The sequence below is a fragment of the Schistocerca cancellata genome, chromosome 6 (genome assembly GCF_023864275.1).
Source record: "Schistocerca cancellata isolate TAMUIC-IGC-003103 chromosome 6, iqSchCanc2.1, whole genome shotgun sequence".
Taxonomy (NCBI): domain Eukaryota; kingdom Metazoa; phylum Arthropoda; class Insecta; order Orthoptera; family Acrididae; genus Schistocerca; species Schistocerca cancellata.
In genome coordinates this window covers 515,692,126-515,715,070 of record NC_064631.1, presented here as the reverse complement: position 1 = coordinate 515,715,070, position 22,945 = coordinate 515,692,126, and positions in this window count along the sequence as shown.

Below are 22,945 nucleotides of genomic sequence, written 5' to 3'. Positions count from 1 at the left end.
TGCTCAAAATCTTCATATCTATAATAATTAATTAATTATTGGCGATAAATCTTAAAAATAATTTGCAAACAATGAAAACTAGTGCAAGTTAAGTGTGTAGTATAACTTGATATTTTAAAATACGTGTGATGCCACCCAAAATATTATATAGTGCCGTTCTTTACGTCATGAATTGACTATTGAATTTTATAAACAATTTTTCTCAAACTTTGTTTATTGCTCTTTACGGGTTTAATTATTGATGAATCTGAGCATATGACTACGGCACTCGATCCGCTATGTCGAAACGTTTTTAATGAGTGCTCGCTCATCCCTGTAAGTTGTTATTTACTATTTTTATTAATCTTTCAGTATTCGTGGTATTAACCGATTTTGAGGTTACTATAACTTTTGCGTCTCGTGACTTGAAATAAAGATCGATCTTTCAGAAGGTGCATACTGCTGACGACAATCAACTGCCGCATCGCTCTTCATCGTAAGTTACATAGTTTTCGCGTAATGCGCGAAAAACCAAACAATGCCCCAAGCTGCGGGCCACGTGGCGACGGAGGCGTCCCACCGACCGTTGCAAACCTCGCGCGGGCGCACCATGCGCTTCCGCGAATCACGCACCATCTAGCGCACTCGCTCTCCACAAAGCAATGCTTGCATAATAGACCTACTCATGTAGTAACTGGTCTTTGTACCGTCACATGCCCCAATCTCGCCTCAGTTACACGAATCGCAAGTGCATCCGGCCACCCATTAGGTTGACGGTACAAACCCACGCCGATGCGGGACCATGGCATGAGCAGGAGGAAAAGGGAGAGGTACAATCTGCTTACCATGTCTAATTCGTTACGATTTGTGTAACTGTATGGTGTATTTACGTAGAACTAGGTGCTTCTTATAAAGAAAAATGCAGTATTGGTAGTTCATTAAAGTATCTTCGTTACTATTAATGTATAAAGCAGAAGTACAGGTAGGCGGAGCAATAAGTCGGTGGAAGTCGAACAAAGTGGCCATTGTAAACCTAGGGGCTATAACAGGCTGATACGGCGCTGGAGATGCTTCAACTTCTTCTCCCTGGAGAGTCCAGTTGCCCCACATTGTCTAACGTGGAAGCTGCGCCGCTCCTCAGAGCCACAGTAATTTTTGTGGGTTTTAGTTATTCTGATTTAATGTAACTGATGAGTTTGTGTGTTTATTGTGGAGGGGGAATGTGACTTTTGTCTTTTAAATGAAATTGTGTCGAAACTGTCAACATATTCACTTCATAATACTAGTTTACTTTTGAAATTTCATTTGTGCTATTAGAGGGTGTACAGCTTTTATGTAACGGCGTCTATGCCGGATAAGTAGCCATCTGTGTGGTGGCTTCTGGTCACTTTTTGTAGAAGGAAAACGTAAAAGGCTCCGCGATTACACATGCAGCAAGTCCTTACAACAGCGATCTAGAAGCGGCAAATACGGAAAGAGACGGTAAAGCAAATTAAAAGGAGAGAGAGAATACAGCGGAAGAGAAGAAGGGCTGTAAAAAGTAAACTGCGAAGTACAGGAAAAACTGCCTTAGAGTAGCTCCTTCGCATGACAACTATGAAGACAGAGAGTCCATGTAATACGAAGAAAAGTTTCAAACTCAGGCCGGAAGAGAACTGGATTTCCTGCCAGTTGTGCTCTCTCTCTGCCTTAGACTGGCCTTTTTGTCCGACTCTCCCCTACGTGTAATTAATAATTCCGCAGCTGAATTTCACGCCATTGTCTTCGCTGTTCGATGCAGATGTCACTGGTTCACAAAGACTTATTGTAAGTTATACAGCCACGTAACTGCCAAGTTATCTGTCGCTACCTTGATCCTTCAGTTTTTCCTTGTGGTGTCTATCACCTAATGATTTCATAGGAATCATAACTGTAAAGTAGCACCAAGAAAAACACTGGTGGGTAAAATATTCAAAACAGAATTAGAATCGCATGCTTCATTAGTATGAGAGTTCGTCACAATGTCTAGTATATATTTCATTTTAGATATCGATTGCTGTCAATAATGTCTCATTAAACTTTGTTGGGTTGCGTGTATAACAGTTTTGTCTTCAATTAACGTTTAGTCCTGTACACTAAGTGCCATCTGCAGCCGAAGTCTCGGGTGAACCTGAAGATGTAGCGTAAGGAACATGTAAAGACATCACCTCAAGTAAGCGTTGTCACTCGGCTTGCATCTGTCACGTTTTAAATGCATCACCGCAGATCATATTTCGTAGAAAAATTACCAAACAACAAAGCGTATTGAGTAAGACAAGAATCAGTGTGAATGTATGTATGTAAATGTTGGTTATAGCATTTCCCTAACGGTCGCTTCCTTCCCGTCTCGTAGGTAACTAATTTCTTACCAGCAGAGAAATTCTCTTGTCACCATGAACGTTGTTTGCTTGGACTTCTTCTCTTACAGCAGCAGTTTCTGTCGAAATTTGCAGTACGAATATACAAGTAAGATGGTTAGACACAAGAAGCAGTCAGTAGTGTTTTAACTTAATTTAGCTACATTCTTCAATACGTATGAAAGCTGAAGACGGCTTTCCATCACGGGAACCACTAATACACAATGCTGGATTATTTTGGATGTAGCCCATGTTACCACGAGTAATTGTTAAAATAGAAAAAGATTTAAAAATCGAGAAGTTCGCTAACTAACGCCCATAGCATGTTAGAAACAGAACGAGAAGGTGGTAGCGGACTAAATAATTACGTTGACTCCGCATGAAACGAAGGAAATCATTCGAATTTCGAATGAACTCTATGGAAAACTGTTCATAACGAGAACTGAATTTTTTAAGTAGCCTTGAGAGTTCCAAATCTACGTACGTACTTCCCAAGTCACCGTACGGTGCGTGGCGGAGGGTATCCTGTACCACAACAAGTCGACACCCTTGCTGTTCCACTGGCAGATAGAGCGAGGGAAATACGACTGTCTATATGCCTCCGTCCTAGCCATAATTTCTCCTATCTTATCTTCACGGTCCCTACGTGAAATATATGTTGGCGCAAGGATCGTTCTGCATTCGGCTACAAATGCCAGTTCTCTGAGCTTTCTCAGTAATGTTCTTCGAAATGAAAATCTTCTTCCCTCTAGGCATTTCCACTTGAGCACTCGAAGTATATCCGTAACACCTGCATGCTGATTGAATCTACCTGTAACAAATCTGGCAGCTCGCCTCTAAATTGCCTTGACGTCTTTTATCAATCCGACCTGGTGCGGATCCCAAACACTCGAGAGTACTCCAGAACATGTCCCACCTGCGCCTTGTATGCTGTTTCGTATACGTAGGACCTACACTTCCATAAAATTCTCCCGACAGACCGAACTCGACCATTCCCCTTGCCTACCACTATCCTCACATGCTCGTTCCATTTCATACTGGTTCGCAACGTTAAGTCAAGGTACTTAGGCGATGTGACTGCGTCAAGAAGAACCCTACTAATGCTGCATCCGAAAATTACAGTTTTGTTTTTCCTGATCATCTGCATTAACATAAATTTTTCTACATTTAGAGCCAGCTGCCATTCATCACACCAAATCGAAATTTTGCCTAGGTCATCTTGTACCAACCTATAGTCACTTGCCGGCCGAAGTGGCCGTGCGGTTCTAGGCTCTGCAGCCTGGAACCGCGAGGCCGCTACGGTCGCAGGTTCGAATCCTGCATGGATGTGTGTGATGTCCTTAGGTTAGTTAGGTTTAACTAGTTCTAAGTTCCAGGGGACTGATGATCTCAGAAGTTGAGTTCCATAGTGCTCAGAGCCATTTGAACCATTTTATAGTCACTTATTTTCGACACCTTTCCTGTATACTACAGCGTCATCGGCGAACAACCGCAGATTGTTGTTCATCCTGTCTGCCAGAACATTTATGTATGTAGAAAATAGTAACGGTCCTATCACATCTCACTGGGGTACTCCTGATGTTACCCCGCCTCCGATGAACACTTGCCGTCGAGGACAACGTACTGGTTTCGATAACTTAAGAAGTCTTCGAGTCAGTCACATATCTGGTAGCAAATTCCGTATCCACGTAGCTTCTTTAACAGTCTGCAGTGGGGTACGGTGTCGAATGCTTTTCGGAAACCTAGAAATATTGAATTTGCCTATTTCCTTTCATCCATAGTTCGCAGTAGGTCATGTGAGAAAAGAGCAACGTATCTAAAGCCGTGCTGATTCGTGAACATGAGCATTTCGCTCTATAGGAAGAGGAGGAGGTATACTTGGTAAGACCGGGTGATACAGGAAGATCTCACTTAGATTACACCAGGGTCAGACAGAGATTCCGAAATCACATACTGGATTGTAAGACGTACACAGGAGCAGATATAGACTCAGATCACAATATCGTAGTGATGAAGTTTAAGACATTAGTCAGGAGGAATCAATGGGCAAAGAAGTGGGATACGGAAGTACGAAGGAATGATGAGAAGGTAACTGCGAAGAAGCGATGGGTAACAGAAGAAATACTTCATTGATCTATGAAAGGAGGAAATAAAAAATGTTCCGGGAAAGTGAGGAATAGAGAAGCACAGGTCGCTCGGGAATGAAATAAATAGGAAGAGAAAGGAAGCTAAGGCGAAGTGGCTGCAGGAAATATGTGAAGACATCGAAAAAGAAATGATTGTCGGAAGAACTGACTCAGCATACTGGAAAGTCAAAACAACCTTCCGTGAAATTAAAAGCATGGGTTTTAACATTAAGAGTGCAATGGGAGTTCCACTGTTAAATGCAGAGGAGAGGGCGGATAGGTGGAAAGAATACAATGAAACTCTCTATGAGAGGGAAGACTTGTCTGATGTGTTAGAAGAAGAAACAGAAGCCGATTTAGAAGGGGATCCAATAATAGAATCAGTATTTAAAAGAGCTTTGGAGGACTTCAGATCAAATAAGGCTTAAGGGATACATAATATTCCATCACAATTTCTAAAATCATTGGGGAAAGTGGCAACGAAACGACTATTCACGTTGGTGTGTAGAATATATGAGTCTGGCAACATACCATCTGACTTTAGGAAAAGCATCATCCACACAGTTCCGAAGACGGCAAGAGCAGACAAGTGCATGAATTACCGCACTATCACCTTAACAGCTCATGCATCCATGTTGCGAACAGAATTATATACAAAAGAATAGAAAAGAAAGTTGAGGATGTGTTACACGACGTACAGTTTGGCTTTGAAAAAGATAAACCCACCAAGAGGCAATTTTGACGTTGCGGTTAATAATGAAAGCCAGAATAAACAAAAATCAAGACATGTTCACAGGATTTGTCGACCTGGAAAAAGCGTTCGACAGTGTAAAATGCTGCAAGATGTTCGAAGTTCTGTGAAAAGTAGGGGTAAGCTTTAGGGACAGACGGGTCATATACCATGTACAACAGCCAAGAGGGAATAATAAGAGTCAAATGTTTCTTATTCCAGTCATTGATCACAATATGAATTCTTTAGACGATGACCGGTTTCAGTCCAGATCTGAGGATGGTCATTACGGGCTGAAACCGGTGATCGTCCAAGGAATTCATATTGTGATCAAAGACTGGAATAAAAAACATTAGACAGTATTGGATCACTGTTTGAATACGCGGCCATGTCGCAGTTGGTGGAAATAACAGTGGATGAGTAAGAACGAAGTACTCGTATTAAAAACTGGAGTAGAACAAGGATGTAGCCTTTCGCTCCTCCCGCTCAATCTGTTCATCGAGGAAGCAATAATGGAAATGGTTCAGGAGCGGAATTAAAATTGAAGGTGAAAGGATATCAATGACACGATTCGCTGATGACATTGCTATCATGAGTGAAAGTGAAGAAGAAATACATGATCTGCTGAACGGAATGAACAGTGTAATGAGTACAGAGTATGGATTGAGAGTAAATCTAAGAAAGACGAAGGTAGTGAGGAGTAGTAGCAATGAGAATAGCGAGAAACTAAATATCAGGATTGATGATCACGAAGTAGATGAAGTTAAGGAATACTGCTACCTAGCCAGTAAAATAACTATTGACGGACGAAGTAAGGAGGACATGAAAAGCAGATGAGCAATGGCAAAAAGGGCATTTATGGCCAAGAGAAGTCTACTAATATCAAATATCGGCCTTAATATGAGAAAAGAATTTCTGAAAATGTACACCTGGAGTAGTGAAACATGGACTGTGGGAAAACCGGTACAGAAGAGAATCGAATCATTTGAGATGTGGTGCTACAGACGAATGTTGAAAATTAGGTGGACTGATAAGGTAAGGAATGAGGAGGTTCAGCGCAGAATCGGAGAGGAAACGAATATGTGAAAAACACTGATAAGGAGAAGGGCAGGACGATAGGACATCTCTTAACACATGAGGGAATGACTTCCATGGTACTAGAGGGAGCTGTAGAAGGCAAAAACTAGTAGAGGAAGACAGAGATTGGAATACATCCAGCAAATAATTGAGGACGTAGGTTGCAAGGGCAAATCTGAGAAGAGAAGGTTAGCACAGGAGAGGAATTCGTGGCGGGCTGCATCAAACAATTCAGGAGACTATTAAGAAAAAAAAATTATTATATTCGAACACAGTATATGATCAAAAGTTCTGCGGCAAACCAATGTTAAGGATATTGATCTCTAATTTTCCGGGTCCGCTGTTTTAACCTTCTTATATACGTACAAGAGTCATATGCATTTTTCTCCAGTCGCTTGTTCCTTTGCGCTGGCCGAGAGATTCGCGATAAATGCAAACTAAGTAAGGGGCCAGTGACGTAGAGTACTCATTGTAAAATCGACGAGGAGGTTCGAAACCGGTTTTCCGCAGCAGCCGCGTGAACCAGAACATGATCGGTTCCACAGTGGATGAAGTCAATAAACTAATGCCGGCGGGAGTATATGAACTACATTGTGTGAAGTCGGAGATGCCTTCATAGGGGAAACAGGGAGATTAGGTAACAAACGAGTAGCAGAACGTGAACGATATGTGCCATTAGCACAGCTGTAGCGGGTCGGGGTTTAGCGACACTAAATGTTGAGCGTCGGTGACAGAGGGGAGCAAAGGTCATTATTTGGTCAGGGATGGGCTCTTTCCTTGGCTGAGGTGTGAGGTGTGAGTGAAACATTGGTGTTTCCACTGACACTCATTTATTGAGACGTAAGACTCTTAAAAAAAACAGAGTAACACAATGTCTTTTAACTCGCTTAATTCCTCGCGGCTTCGGAGCGGCGGAGTTGTAGTGTGCAGACTGCCGTGGCAGCTGATGCGGCGACGGCTCGTGTTGCAGCGGCGCGTCAGCGGTGTTCAAAATGGTTCAAATGGTTCAAATGGCTCTGAGCACTATGGGACTTAACTTCTAAAGTCATCAGTCCCCTAGAACTTAGAACTTCTTAAACCTCAGTAACCTAAGGACATGATACACATCCATGCCCGAGGCAGGATTCGAACCTGCGACCGTAGCGGTGACGCGGTTCCAAACTGAGGCGCTTAGAACCCCACGGCCACACCGGCCGGCGTCAGCGGTGTATTCTTCCATTCAGTACAGTGCCGGTGACTCGCTACGGTGGCGGCGCGGCCTTCTCCTTGTAAATTCGTTAGTTGCGTTATTAACAAGCGGCTACAGCGTGGCGCGATGTGCACCGACCCGGTATCGAACCAGTGACCTTCATGTTCGGCGCCTTCTGGTGTTCAACGCGTAGGCTCACCAGTGACCCATTTAGTGATACCGTAGTCCCTTGGTCCTCACCAGCCACCTGGTAGGTAATACACGGACTTCTTTCTGGTAATATCTGCTATGGTATCTTCTACGGTGACCTACTGACGCGGTGTCGTCATCTTCTTCTGTCAGGGAGCATAGCGGCTATGTCGTTGTAGCGAAGTATGACGTCCGCTGACTAACCATCGGTCCGTCCGTCCAGGCGACACTTCTTCCTGTCTTCTTTCTCACCTCGAAGGACCTCCTCCAATGACCCTTTTGTCGGTGGTATTCATTTGGTGTTTTCGCCAATATCGTTAAGTTTCTCGGGCGGCGACTGACTCTTCGGTCGTTGGTGTCGGTATTCCATTGTCTTACGTCTATGCTGGCGTAGTCGTCTTCCTCCCGATCGCCTGGTACGTCACGCACGTGAGTTCAGTACGCTGACAGTTCCTGGAGCATTGGCCGATGATGTGCCAACGGCCCTGTTCGTTGTTCTTCTTGGAAGCATTGCCCGTCTGCTCGGTCGTTGATCTGCCGAAGCGCTGACTGCTGCTGCGAAAACTCCGCTGGTCATAGGCACTGTCACGGTGGGCAGAAACGAGACCAATGTCGACACACAAGCCGTCTTTCCTTGTTCGACTGCTGCTGCCTAGGAATATTGTGGCTTAACGTGTCAAAGGCTTTCAAATGCTGACTTAACATATAAGAAGACTTTACGTAATTTTTCACTTTGTAGAACCATAAATAACACGTAATTATTAAACATAATTATTATACACCCTAAACAGCGTAAGAGAACAGCGGTAGCGGAACAGCACCGTCGTTGTGGAACAAGGAAGCCTGTGTGCTGACGAGAGTGTCGTGGACGAGCCAACGCGGAGCTGGAGAGCCGCCTGAAATTATTAAGAAGCCTGACAATACCAACAGAGAAGTCCGGTGTCGTTGCGGACGGTTATAGCTGTCAGGCGGGCCACGAGCTGTCGCGGGGCAGAAGCCCCACAGGGCACGGATGCGACAGTCTGAAAAACAGCTAAGTGCATTTCCGCGCATACCAGGAAGAAAACGCGCCCACCAGAAACGAAGCGCTGATCTGCTGGCTGTCACCAATCGCTGACAGGCCGTCTAGCCCACCGATAGCCTCTTTCCTATCCTTCCCCTTCCGTCATGACTAGCCTGATATACTTTAGGTCCACCGAAATTTCAAAAACTGGCCTCGACCAGAAGCAATTTTTTCCTGAAGAAGGCCGTTGTGATACGGTAGTAACGTTGATTTTAAAATTATAAAAAAAGTATTTCATACAATGACGCAGGCCATGGAAGCCTACGTAGTTATGTCAAATCATACATTGATCATTAATCGGTTTCGAATCGGAAAAATCATTAGAGCTTATTTTCACACACAGTTTCTCAAAAAATAATCTAATCATTGTCGTCACGTACTGTGGACCACGGTCTTAGATGTGCTCGCTACTTGCACTTCAGATCTCTACTACTACGTAAACACAATTAGTTTTTTAATGCTGTAGATTAAAACTGAAGAAACTGAAAAAAGATGGGAAATTAAGGAGATTGCACCAGGATAAACTGACTAAACCAGAGGTTGTACAGGGTTTCAGGGAGACCATAAGGGAACAATTGACAGGAATGGGGTAAAGAAATACAGTAGAAGAAGAATGGGTAGCTTTGAGGGATGAAGTAGTGAAGGCAGCAGAGGATCAAGTAGGTAAAAAGACGAGGGCTAGTAGAAATCCCTGGGTAACAGAAGAAATATTGAATTTAATTGATGAAAGGAGAAAATATAAAAATGCAGTAAATGAAGCAGGCAAAAAGGAATACAAACGTCTCAAAAATGAGATCGATAGGAAGTGCAAAATGGCTAAGCAGGGATGGCTAGAGGACAAATGTAGAGGCTTATCTCACTAGCGGTAAGATAGATACTGCCTACAGGAAAATTAAAGAGACCTTTGCAGAAAGGAGAACCACTTCCATGAATATCAAGAGCTTTGATGGAAACCCAGTTCTAAACAAAGAAGGGAAAGCAGAAAGGTGGAAGGAGTATATAGAGGGTCTATACATGGGCGATGCACTTGAAGACAATATTATGTAAATGGAAGAGGATGTAGATGAAGATGAAATGGGAGATATGATACTGCGTGAAGAGTTTGACAGAGCACTGAAAGACCTGAGTCGAAACAAGGCCCCCGGACAACATTCCATTAGAACTACTGACAGCGTTGGGAGAGCCACTCCTGACAAAACTCTACCATCTGGTGAGCAAGATACATGAGACAGGCGAAATACCCTCAGACTTCAAGAAGAATATAGTAATTCCAATCCCAAACAAAGCAGGGGATGACAAATGTGAAAATTGCCCAACAATCAGTTTAATAAGTGACGGATGCAAAATACTAACGCGAATTCTCTACAGACGAATGGAAAAACTGGTAGAAGCCGATCTCTTTGAAGAAATGGATTCCGTAGAAATGGTGGAACACGTGAGGCAATACTGACCCTAGGACTTATCTTAGAAGAAAGATTAAGGAAAGGCAAACCTACGTTTCTAGCATTTGTAGACATAGAGAAAGCTTTTGACAATGTTGATTGGAATACTCTCATTCAAATTCTGAAGGTGGCAGGGGCAAAATACAGGAAGCGAAAGGCTATTTACAATTTGTACAGAAACCAGATGGCAGTTATAGGAGTCGAGGGGTATGAAAGGGAAGCAGTGGTTGAGAAGGGAGTGAGACAGGGTTGTAGCCTCTCCCCGATGTTATTCAATCTGTATATTGACCAAGCAGTAAAGGAAACAAAAGAAAAATTCGAAATAGGTATTAAAATCCATGGAGAAGAAATAAAAATTTTGATGTTCGCCGATGACATTGTAATTCTCTCAGAGAGAGGAAAGGACTTGGAAGAGCAGTTGAACGGAATGGATAGTGTCTTGAAAGGAGGATATAAGATGAACATCAACAAAAGCAAAACAAGTATAATGGAATGTAGTCGAATTAAGTCGGGTGATGCTGAGGGAATTAGATTAGGAAATGAGACGCTTAATTTAGTGTATGGAGTGTAGCCATGTATGGAAGTGAAACATGGACGACAAATAGTTTGGACAAGAAGAGAATAGAAGCTTTCGAAATGTGGTGCTATAGAAGAATGCTGAAAATTAAATGGGTAGATCACATAACTAATGAGGAAGTATTGAATAGGATTGGGGAGAAGAGAAATTTGTGGCACAACTTGACCAGAAGAAGGTATCGGTTGGTAGGACATGTTCTGAGCCATCAACGGATCACCAATCTAGTATTGGAGGGCAGCGTGGAGGGTAAAAATCGTAGAGGGAGACCAAGAGATGAATACACTAAACAGATACAGAAGGATGTAGGTTGCAGTATGTTCTGGGAGATGAAGAAGCTTGCACAGAATAGAGTAGCATGGAGAGCTGCATCAAACCAGTCTCAGGACTGAAGACCACAACAACAACAACAACTACAGACAGCTCCACGCAGACGCCGCTGTTCTCGGTCGTTAAGTAAAGAACGACGGCCACTGCCTTGTACGTGGTGAGAGGTAATGCGTCTAGCTCCAACTACCATTCCACCTTCAAAGTCTGTTAATTCCTATCGTGCGGAATCACGTCGTAAACATGAATCACCTGAGTGCAAATGACAGCTCCGCCAACTTGTGTACGCAGTACTACCGCCATCTGTGTCTGTGCATATCGCTATCCTATGACTTTTGTCACCTTGGTGAGTATGCGGGCCTCTGTGGCCGAGCTGTTCTAGGCGGTTCAGTAGGGAACCACGCGCTGCTACGGTCGCAGGTTTGAATCCTGCCTCGGGCATGGATGCGTGTGATGTCCTTAGGTTGGTTAGGTTTAAGTAGTTCTAAGTCTAGGGTACCGATGACCTCAGATGTTAAGTCCCATAGTACTTACAGCTATTTGAACCTTGGTGTGCATCTAAGTATAAACTTGAAATTTTGCAGAAAAGGTCGTGAGAAGATCTTGACCTACTTAATGCAAATTTTTACACGACACTCTCCTAAACGAGCGAACGGACCAAGGCTCCACATTTCCTTAACACATGCGATACAAAAATACAGGGTGTTACAAAAAGGTACGGCCAAACTTTCAGGAAACATTCCTCACACACAAAGGAAGAAAATATGTTATGTGGACATGTGTCCGGAAACGCTTGCTTTCCATGTTAGAGCTCATTTTATTACTTTTCTTCAAATCACGTTAATCATAGAATGAAAACACACAGCAACAGAACCTACCAGCGTGACTTCAAACACTTTGTTACAGGAAATGTTCAAAATGTCCTCCATTAGCGAGGATACATGCATCCACCCTCCGTCGCATGGAATCCCTGATGCGCTGATGCAGCCCTGAAGAATGGCGTATTGTATCACAGCCGTCCACAATACGAGCACAAAGAGTCTCTACATTTGGTATCGGGGTTGCGTAGACAAGAGCTTTCAAATGCCACCATAAATGAAAGTCAAGAGGATTGAGGTCAGGAGAGCGTGGAGGCCATGGAATTGGTCCGCCTCTACCAATCCATCGGTCACCGAATCTGTTGTTGAGAAGCGTACGAACACTTCGACTGAAATGTGCAAGAGCTCCATCGTGCATGAACAACATGTTGTGTCGTACTTGTAAAGGCAGATGATAACGTACTCCATTGAGCGTAGGTGGAAGAACATACTGACGAAACTAAAATGAGCTCTAACATGGAAATTAAGCGTTTCCGGACACATGTCCGCATAACATCTTTCCTTTATTTGTGTGTGAGGACTGTTTCCTGAAAGTTTGGCCGTACCTTTTTGTAACACCCTGAATATACGCATTATACAAAGGAGAAATTATATTAGCAAATATCCAGAAGTTGATGACCAATTTTCTTGAAATTTTTATGCGATATGAAAAGGTTCGCGGTTCATTTTCTTTTCTGCCATCAGTTTTAACTACAACAGGAGAGCATTTAAACGTTAGAAAAATTGCTTCTTCACACATATTCCTTCTCCCTTTATATAGTTATAAATAAAAATTGTAAGCACAAGTATGTGCTATTTCGTTTTCTTACTCAAAGACGGCTTTAACTGAAAACAGGAGAGTTGTATTTATGACTTATGATTGGAATCGTTTGAAACTTTTAAGGTCAGTTCGTTCGCAGATTAGAGCTGTGCGAAATGATTAATTCTAAGCGAATTCAATTCCCATTCAAAGATTCGTTGACAATAACAAAAAGCTCATATTCAGAGAGAGGAGAGAAGATGAGAAGGTCAGCAGAGGCAAGAAATGGATATACAGAGGGGAAGCAGGAAGGATGAGATGAATAAGACAGGAGGAAGTGGAGAGAGATAAGGGAAGGAGGAGAATGTGGACATTAGTGGAGGGAGAAGAGATGGACGGAGAGAGGGGAGAAATTGGGATGTAGATCCAGTTATCATACATATTACTGCGAATCAGAAGCACAGTTAGTCATCCAGATATATATTTTCTCTCTAGTGTGGAAAAACCTTAAGGTACCACAAAACAGATTTGTTCCGCTAAGACGTAAAATTGTATCGAAATCTGACGTGAGACTGGTGCGGGTGCTTGTATAAATGTGAATTTTGGGATAAGTACTGTGTTGTAATGAAATACGGACAGTTAAAAAATTGGAAATTTTTCGGCCCATCTTTTTAAAAGTTGGGCGTTAACTTACGAAGGAAGAATGCCTAGAATGTGGTATGAATTATTCCTGTGGAACGACCACAAGAAAAGCACCTGTGGTTCACTTTCCAGTACAATCAGTGTTATTTCAAATTGTTGACTATCGTCCACGAATGATCGTGTAACGCTTTTGTCTCAGTTCTGCAATCTGGCTCCATTACTCTGCTGCAATCACCATCTACTTTGATGCAATAAATCTGCGTATACCATCTGCAAACAGTGTATATTTTAACCTGCACCTTTACAGTTCTTAGTCATTTATGTATTTAAATAAAATATGGCGTTTCAGTCTTCGATCACTATTCTTTTATTTTCAATAATTGAAAATAAAAGAATAGCGATATTTTATTTCATGAACGATCGCGGAATTCCCAGTGAGACAACCATGTCCAGTTTTTATTTATGTATTTTGTTTCCGAGGAGGAGCTGGCGGATCACCCAGCATTTGCTAAGTGATAGAAACCGATGAAAAGCTACACTTGGTCTGGCTAATGTGCCATACCAACAGTCGTTAATACGGAGAGCGGGTGTGATTCAGGTCTGCTAATCCCCCATGCTCTCTGTGCTTCAAGCTGTACCAGCAGTTAGAAATACTCATCCTCTATTCACATTATGAATGTTACCTCAAAATGACGCGTTCATTGTAGCCGTTTGAAACGAATAGCTTCCTGGTTCGTTATTTATTTATTAATAGTATAGATGATGATGATGTTTGGTTTGTGGGGCGCTCAACAGCGTGGTTATCAGCGCCCGTACAATTACCCAATCTTCGCTCAGTCCAATTGCGCCACTTTCCTGGATGATGATGAAATGATGAGGACAACACAAACACCCAGTCATCTCGAGGCAGGTGAAAATCCCTGACCCCGCCGGGAATCGAACCCGGGACCCCGAGCTCGGGAAGCGAGAACGCTACCGCGAGACCACGAGCGGCGGACAATTATTAATAGTATAATTGCTGCTTTATAATATAATTACTGCATGATAATATAATTACTGCTTGCCTTTTTTGTAAAAAAAGTTCGCTTGAGATTAATTTTGGAACAGAAACGTAAGCTGCAACTGTGCGTATATGTGCGCCTCCCTCTCGGTCTGTGTCACTCTTCATTTCTCCGTAATCAATGATGAAATTAACTCTGACAAATCGGAGATTACTTCAGAGATACAAAGTGGCAAAATTGGGCGGGATTACACGTGTCAGCGTTAGCAGTGAGATAACTCGATTGTCTCCATCCCTTGCACGAAATGAGTAGCCGATTTCACCACAGTCAAAGAATTTTCTGCAGTTTGCCTCAGAATCGCTTTTAATCTCTTCCATTTTATTCTACACTCCTGGAAATGGAAAAAAGAACACATTGACACCGGTGTGTCAGACCCACCATACTTGCTCCGGACACTGCGAGAGGGCTGTACAAGCAATGATCACACGCACGGCACAGCGGACACACCAGGAACCGCGGTGTTGGCCGTCGAATGGCGCTAGCTGCGCAGCATTTGTGCACCGCCGCCGTCAGTGTCAGCCAGTTTGCCGCGGCATACGGAGCTCCATCGCAGTCTTTAACACTGGTAGCATGCCGCGACAGCGTGGACGTGAACCGTATGTGCAGTTGACGGACTTTGAGCGAGTGCCTATAGTGGGCATGCGGGAGGCCGGGTGGACGTACCGCCGAATTGCTCAACACGTGGGGCGTGAGGTCTCCACAGTACATCGATGTTGTCGCCAGTGGTCGGCGGAAGGTGCACGTGCCCGTCGACCTGGGACCGGACCGCAGCGACGCACGGATGCACGCCAAGACCGTAGGATCCTACGCAGTGCCGTAGGGGACCGCACCGCCACTTCCCAGCAAATTAGGGACACTGTTGCTCCTGGGGTATCGGCGAGGACCATTCGCAACCGTCTCCATGAAGCTGGGCTACGGTCCCGCACACCGTTAGGCCGTCTTCCGCTGACGCCCCAACATCGTGCAGCCCGCCTCCAGTGGTGTCGCGACAGGCGTGAATGGAGGGACGAATGGAGACGTGTCGTCTTCAGCGATGAGAGTCGCTTCTGCCTTGGTGCCAATGATGGTCGTATGCGTGTTTGGCGCCGTGCACGTGAGCGCCACAATCAGGACTGCATACGACCGAGGCACACAGGGCCAACACCCGGCATCATGGTGTGGGGAGCGATCTCCTACACTGGCCGTACACCACTGGTGATCGTCGAGGGGACACTGAATAGTGCACGGTACATCCAAACCGTCATCGAACCCATCGTTCTACCATTCCTAGACCGGCAAGGGAAGTTGCTGTTCCAACAGGACAATGCACGTCCGCATGTATTCCGTGCCACCCAACGTGCTCTAGAAGGTGTAAGTCAACTACCCTGGCCAGCAAGATCTCCGGATCTGTCCCCCATTGAGCATGTTTGGGACTGGATGAAGCGTCGTCTCACGCGGTCTGCACGTCCAGCACGAACGCTGGTCCAGCTGAGGCGCCAGGTGGAAATGGCATGGCAAGCCGTTCCACAGCACTACATCCAGCATCTCTACGATCGTCTCCATGGGAGAATAGCAGCCTGCATTGCTGCGAAAGGTGGATATACACTGTGCTAGTGCCGACATTGTGCATGCTCTGTTGCCTGTGTCTATGTGCCTGTGGTTCTGTCAGTGTGATCATGTGATGTATCTGACCCCAGGAATGTGTCAATAAAGTTTCCCCTTCCTCGGACAATGATTTCACGGTGTTCTTATTTCAATTTCCAGGAGTGTATATATTCAGAATATAATATCATCAACATACCACGGAATTTTAAACTATATGCAATATCAAGTTGTTTCTTTATTGAGACGTTTTGAGGTTGCTGTTAACAGAGCATTTACGTTATAGAAATCATGAATAAAATAGTTAAATTTGAAGCCAGAGAGCACTGTGAACCACTCAACTTGGTACCTATTTTTGTACGTTTACAAGTAAATTTCGTCGACTCCACTGCAGAGGCAGTTTCCACCTCCCCTTCGCTTGCAGTAAATATCACCAACACCTTGAAAATGTGGTTTTTTATGCTACTAAAGATGTTTGACAAAGAAACTTCTCATTAGATTGAAAGTATAAGTTTCCTTTCAACGTATTACTCGGCCCTTCAAGGAAAATGCTCTTACGGAATGAGCTATACCAGCGTGAATAAGTACGTCTGTTCTAAACCGTTGAACAACAACTGTTTGCGTACATATCTCTGGAAAAATGCTCCTTTAACATTCGCAAATTTTTCTTGTATTCTCTAAATTTACCTAAGCTATCGTCTATGTCGGAAGGACTGACTAACCACATAGGAAAGTTAAAACAACCTTCGGTGGAACTAAAAGAAAGGGTGGTAACATTAAGACTGCAACGGGAATTCCACTGTTAGCTGCAGAGGACAAAGCAGATAGACGGAAAGAGTACATCGTAGGCCTCTTTGAGGGAGATGATTTGTCTGATGTGACAGAAGAAAAAGGAGTCGATTTAGAAGAGATGTGGATCCAATATTAGAATCAGAATTTAAGAGAGCTATGGAGGATTTAAGATTAAATAAAGCTTAAGGCACCTTTCTGAGAGGAAATATCAGATCCTGTCGCACAGCTGAAACGATACTCCACAGGCACGCAATTAGATTAGAAGTTTGCTCTGACAAACGGTGTCCAAAGCATTTTGGTACTCTAGGAATGTGGAATCGAGATACCTTGTAAACAGCACTCATTACGTCGTGCGAGCAAAGAGCTAGTTGTGTTAAACAAGGACGATATTTTTTAAATCCTTGCCGACTGTGTGTCAGCAAACCGTTACGTTCGAGAAATTCATAATGTTAGAACACAGTACACGTTCCAAAATCGTACTGCAAATCGACGTAGAATATATGGGTCTGTAATTCAGTGTATTACTATTCCTTTAGTTGAGTTTTGGTGTGACCTGTGTATTTTCCAGTCTTTTGGTACAAAACTTTCGTCGAACGATAGGTTGTATATGATTGCTAATTATTGGACTATTACATCAGAATACTCTGAAAGGAACACTATTAGTATCCTATCTCGAGCGGAAGACTGCTTCACTAAGTGTTTTAAGCTGCTTCTCAACGCCGAAGACATCTGATTCTAAGTTACTCATTTTCGCAGTTCTTCTCGATTAGAATTCTGGAATATTTACTTCGTTTTCTTTGATGAAGTACTTTCGGAAGAGTATGTCTAATAACGACACTTTAGTGGCGCTGTCATTGTTAATATTACCACCGGTATCGGGCAGTAAGGCAATTGTTTGTGTCTTGCCGCTTGTATACTTTACGGATGACCAGAATCACTTTGGATTTTCTGTCAGATTTCAAGACAGGGTTCCATTGTGGAAGCTACTGAAAGCGTCTCGCATTGAAGTCCGCGCCAAGTTTCCAGCTTTAGTAAAATATCGCCAATCTTGAATGCGAGGACTGTCGCGCGTTACGGAGGGCTGTATCCATTTCGGGTCTCCAGCCAGAACATATCGTCATCTGGACACAATATGTGGGCGGTCCACCTGGCCGCCATCTTCAGGTGAGTAGGCCGGCGCACTAACTCGCCGAAAGTAAAGTCAAACACTTAGTCTACATCTTCCTGCATCAAATTTTCATCCATCGTACCAAAGCAATGGGGCCCTATGTACATTGGTAAAAAGAGCTTACGCCATATCAGATGCATATAGTCTGACAAAAGAACTGGGTTATCTAAAAGATGTGTTCAAGGAGAACGGTTATCCTGACAATCAGATCCATCGTGCACTACAGACTGGACCTTCGCGGGAACCAACAGCAAATCGGTGGCATTTCTATCTTTTGCGGGCAGCATATCATCAAAACTAGGGTGAATTTTAAAGAAATTTGACATTAAAAGTGTATTCCGTCCGCCAGCTAACAAGGGGACGGCACGACCGTGGGGTCGGAGATTTGTCCGAAATTTTGTGTAGTGAAAGAGGACCCCTAACACTTCACGTGGTTAAAATATTAGGACCCACTACCCGGAAAATCCCGAGAAAAAATCGATCCAAAGTTTTTTAAGACCGGTATGAGTATGAAATGTTAGCTCCCTGCTGAGCTGCCGTCTGGCCTAGATGGTTAGGGCTCGGACTCTTCAGCTAAAGGTCCCGGGTTCGATTCCTTCTCCAGCACTTTTTTTTTTCTTCGGCCAATAACATAGCATCACGAGAGATTTCTTACGAAGATGTCGATGATATTAAATTATTTTCCGTCAACAGCTTTTCATACTACACTACTACGTCCTTCGATCTTATTTTGATAGATCACTATGAATGGATTCTTCAGGAATTTTTTCTCCTATTCCAGATGAGCCAGCAACTTCTTCAGTCGACATTTTTAACCTCGAATCGGAATAACACGTTGAAATTTGAAACAGGCACGTCTGTTCACGACGAAATAGAAAAACAAACTTCCGTTTGCTTCTCACAGCTCGCGCACAATCCTACGCGCAGATGACCGTTATAATCGCAAGGGGACCATGACAAATCACCTTTAAACCCTGAAACCCCATAAAACGAAATAGAACAACGAGCACGAATATTTTCCAGTGAATGCGAAACTTTACGTTCTTGAGCTAAAATAATGTTTTAAACATAATGTAGGTTTGAGAAACTTTTTGAATAATGATGGAATAACAAAAGAAAAAAAGTGCCGCAGGAGGAATCGAACCCAAGACCTCTAGCGTAGGAGTCCGAGCCCTGTCCATCTAGGCCAAGCGGCGGCTTGACAATGGACTATCATTTTATGCTCATACCGCACCTAAGAAACTTTGGATCGATTTTTCTCGGGATTTTCCGCGTAGTGCGTCCTAATATTTTAATCACTTGAGATGTTAGGGGTCCTCTTTCACCACACAAAATATCGGACAAATCCCAGACCCCACGGTTGTGCCGTCTCCTCGTAAGGCCAGAGCTTTGCTAGGCCCAGTGAAGGATGTTTTGGGTTTGAGAAAGCCCGGGGTCTACAAGATTTCCTACCATTGCGGGAAAGCCTATGTTGGACAAACGGTTCGTAGGGTCCAGGATTGCTGCGTGGAGCTTCATCGGCACACGCCTTTATTTTAGGCAGAAAAAACTGTAGTGGCGGGCCTTACTGAAGGACATAAAATTATGTACGGTGAGACACAAGTGTCTGCACTTGCTTCGCCGCATTGGGACTGTGTAGTGAAAGAAGCAATTGAAATCCGACTGCCTGACAATAGTGAGAGTTTGAACTCTATTCTGTTTGACATTAAGAAACTACGGTCCTTGTTTCGGTCACCAAAAGCTGTCTGTAGTGTTTGATACGGATTTATCGTTTCCGCAAGCATTCACCACCGGTGCGCTGTTGGGCGTTACTCTAGAGGGCAGTTATGTTCTAGCACGCGCGGTGGACCCACGATCTGTGTATAAAGGAGCCACCGCCGCGTGTTTCACTTCAGTTTTGGCGAGTTAATGCCACGGCCTACTCACCTGAAGATTGCAGCCAGGTGGACCGCCGAAATACTGTGTCCAAGATGATAATATGTTCCGGCTGGAGACCTGACATGGATACAACGAATTGTTACGCCGGAAAGTTTACGGAGCCACATTACGGAGGGTTGTTGTAAAACAAATCGCACAAAATCAGCGGTAGGGGTCACACATGAGTTACAAATTGCTATCAACACTCCAGCTAGGACAATGACTGCGGTCAGGGAGTTAAAAATTAAGGGGGTACAACGGTCGACCAGTTTATCATGAGTCACCCTTTTCTTTGTACTTAATGGTAAGCAAAACGTGAGGGGGTGTAAAGAGCTACGCCATTGGACTGTCGATAACTAGGAACGAGAGATTTTGAGTGACGAAACACGCTGTACCATGCGTCAATCCTATGGAAGCGGTTGGGTTTGGGACATTTCTAGAGTACTTTACCTACCATCGTTGCTTAGGGCCAACAGTGAAGTATGGGGCAGGTGTTTTTCTAGGAAAACTTCATTTGACTGTTTTATTGTTTATTTAAGTACAAGTAGGGTTTCAGCCTTCTATCCATTTCCAAGTATTTGATTTAATGTCTTTAGCATATATTTTATGAAGAAGAGAAATTTGTTAACATCGAGTATAGATTTAAGTGTCAGGAAGTCGTTTCTGAAAGTATTTGTATGGAGTGTGGCCTTGTATAGAAGTGAAACATGAACGATAAATAGTTCGGACAGGAAGAGAATAGAAGCTTTCGAAATGTGTTGCTACAGAAGAATGCTGAAGATTAGATGGGTAGATCACATAACTAATGAGGAAGTATTGAATAGGATTGGGGAGAAGACAAGTTTGTGGCACAACTTGACCAGAAGAAGGGATCGGTTGGTAGGACATGTTCTGAGGCATCAAGGGATCACCAATTTAGTATTGGAGGGCAGCGTGGAGGGTAAAAATCGTAGAGGGAGACCAAGAGATGAATACACTAAGCAGATTCAGAAGGATGTAGGTTGCAGTAGGTACTGGGAGATGAAGAAGCTTGCACAGGATAGAGTAGCATGGAGAGCTGCATCAAACCAGTCTCAGGACTGAAGACCACAACAACACCAGCATTTAACATGTTTTCAGGCTGAAAGTTGGCCATAAATTAAGAAATAATTTTAGCTCCCCACGAAATTCCAGAAATCACCACCTTGTAGCAGATCGGTAAATAATCGTGTGGGCACGTCATATTATTTACTTATCCGTTATAAGATGGCGAATTTACGTCTGGAACTTCGTGGGGAGCCGATATTTTCCTTAATTTATGGCCTACTTTGAGCTAGACAACATCTTAATTGTCCCGCAATATATGTTAAAGCCATAAAATCAAATATCTGAAAATGGCGTAACAGGCCGAAACCTGGGTTGTGTTTACGTAAACAGTAAAACAGTCAAATGGTGGAGAGTTCCTTTAAAAATACTGTATATCTCTTGTTCGGCGTTACTAAAAGCTATTTACGGAGCAGGTGGTTTCACGGTGTGGGGGCTAGGATGTGGTTCCCTTATTTCGTCTAAGGAAACGCTAAATGTGTAAAGATAAACACAGTTTACAGCATTGTATACTGATTGGCGTAGAGGAAAAGTTCAGAGACGATATGAATCTGTGGGGCGGCGAGTGAGTAAGCAAATTGCTTGTGAAATAAAGTTTGTTATTTAAACGTGGGAAAAACACTGCACTTCCCGGCTTTTGGAATGTTGTATAATGCTGTCTTTCGCCGTTCTCAACACTGGCTCTCTCTTTGCTTTTTGGCACCCAGAAAGTGATTTAACGAAACGTGGAGCCTGTAATGAGAGTTCCTAGTGCCCACTTAACCTGAGAATATTATTATAGCTGCAGCTTATAGCTCTGAAGAAGTAGGAGATTGTTCGGGATTTCTAATCAAAAACAATTTTCCAAAATAGTTGAGTATATTCTGAAATTCACTGATAACATCACAATTATCCCAACAGCCTAACAAACAGAGCAGTTCAGAGTCTAATTCGCTGATGCAACTATAAATGTCCGAATTGAATGTCAAAAGAATGCTCGCCAAAATTTGATGAGAAAATCTCATCAAACGCCACGCTAAAATGATTGGTAGAATGTCTGTCCCGCGACGGCACGTGAAAATACAACAACACGCAAACTGAAGCTAGATAATGGAAATCATTCCAAAATAATCCTTCATTTGAAATGTTTTCACAGTTACGCGTATACATCGTAACTCAATACGGCACCCGAGGCAGTTTGTAGCAGCGCTACCGTAGCGAAGCGACTCCCGACACAGCTGACGTGCTATTCAGCGTCTGGAGAGAACTGGGGCCTTCCTTACTCGCGCAGTGCTCTTATATATATAGCCTCGGTGCGGACGGCTAAGAGAACGCCGGCTCTAACTTGGCTCTCACGACTGGCCGCTGGGCTAGTAACGCACCACTTCAAGTTACATAATAATTTATAGCTTCTTTTGCTGATGGCTTATGAAGCTGTTAATTTAATCGTGCATTTAGCACGCAGGTAAGTATTTATAATAAAATTATGACGTGGCTAAGTTAAATATCTTGGGCGAGAGAAATAATTAAGTTACGCTGCACGCAGCAGATTAGCTCTGAACTGGTCCTTTTGAGATCCGCTATCGCTATAATTTTATAGGTATTCAAATGAAACTTTTCACATCTTCATAGTCATAGCGGACCTCCAACCTATTTAAATCTAAACATCCTAGTCTTATTCATTAGCCTACTTAATCTATCTTGCTTCCTTCAGTTTTGAGATGAAAACCAGAAAATCATGAATTTCCACTAAAGTCTTAACCTGTGAAATCCAAAGTACTGTTTTTATTAAATCATTATGAAAGATGAGTCTAAATATAAATTTTGAAGTCTCTAGCTCCTTTCTGTTGCGCCAATTATTTTTTTAAGAAAAACGTCCAAATTACAAAAATGGCTGAAGTTATCGAACTGATATTTAATACACATTAATTTAGTATTATTCCTTACATGCTGGAAAAGTTTCAGATCATTTGCTTGAATTTTAAGGTATTGCGCAACATTTATGACGTCAGAGCTAGTTACAGCAGACTGGCT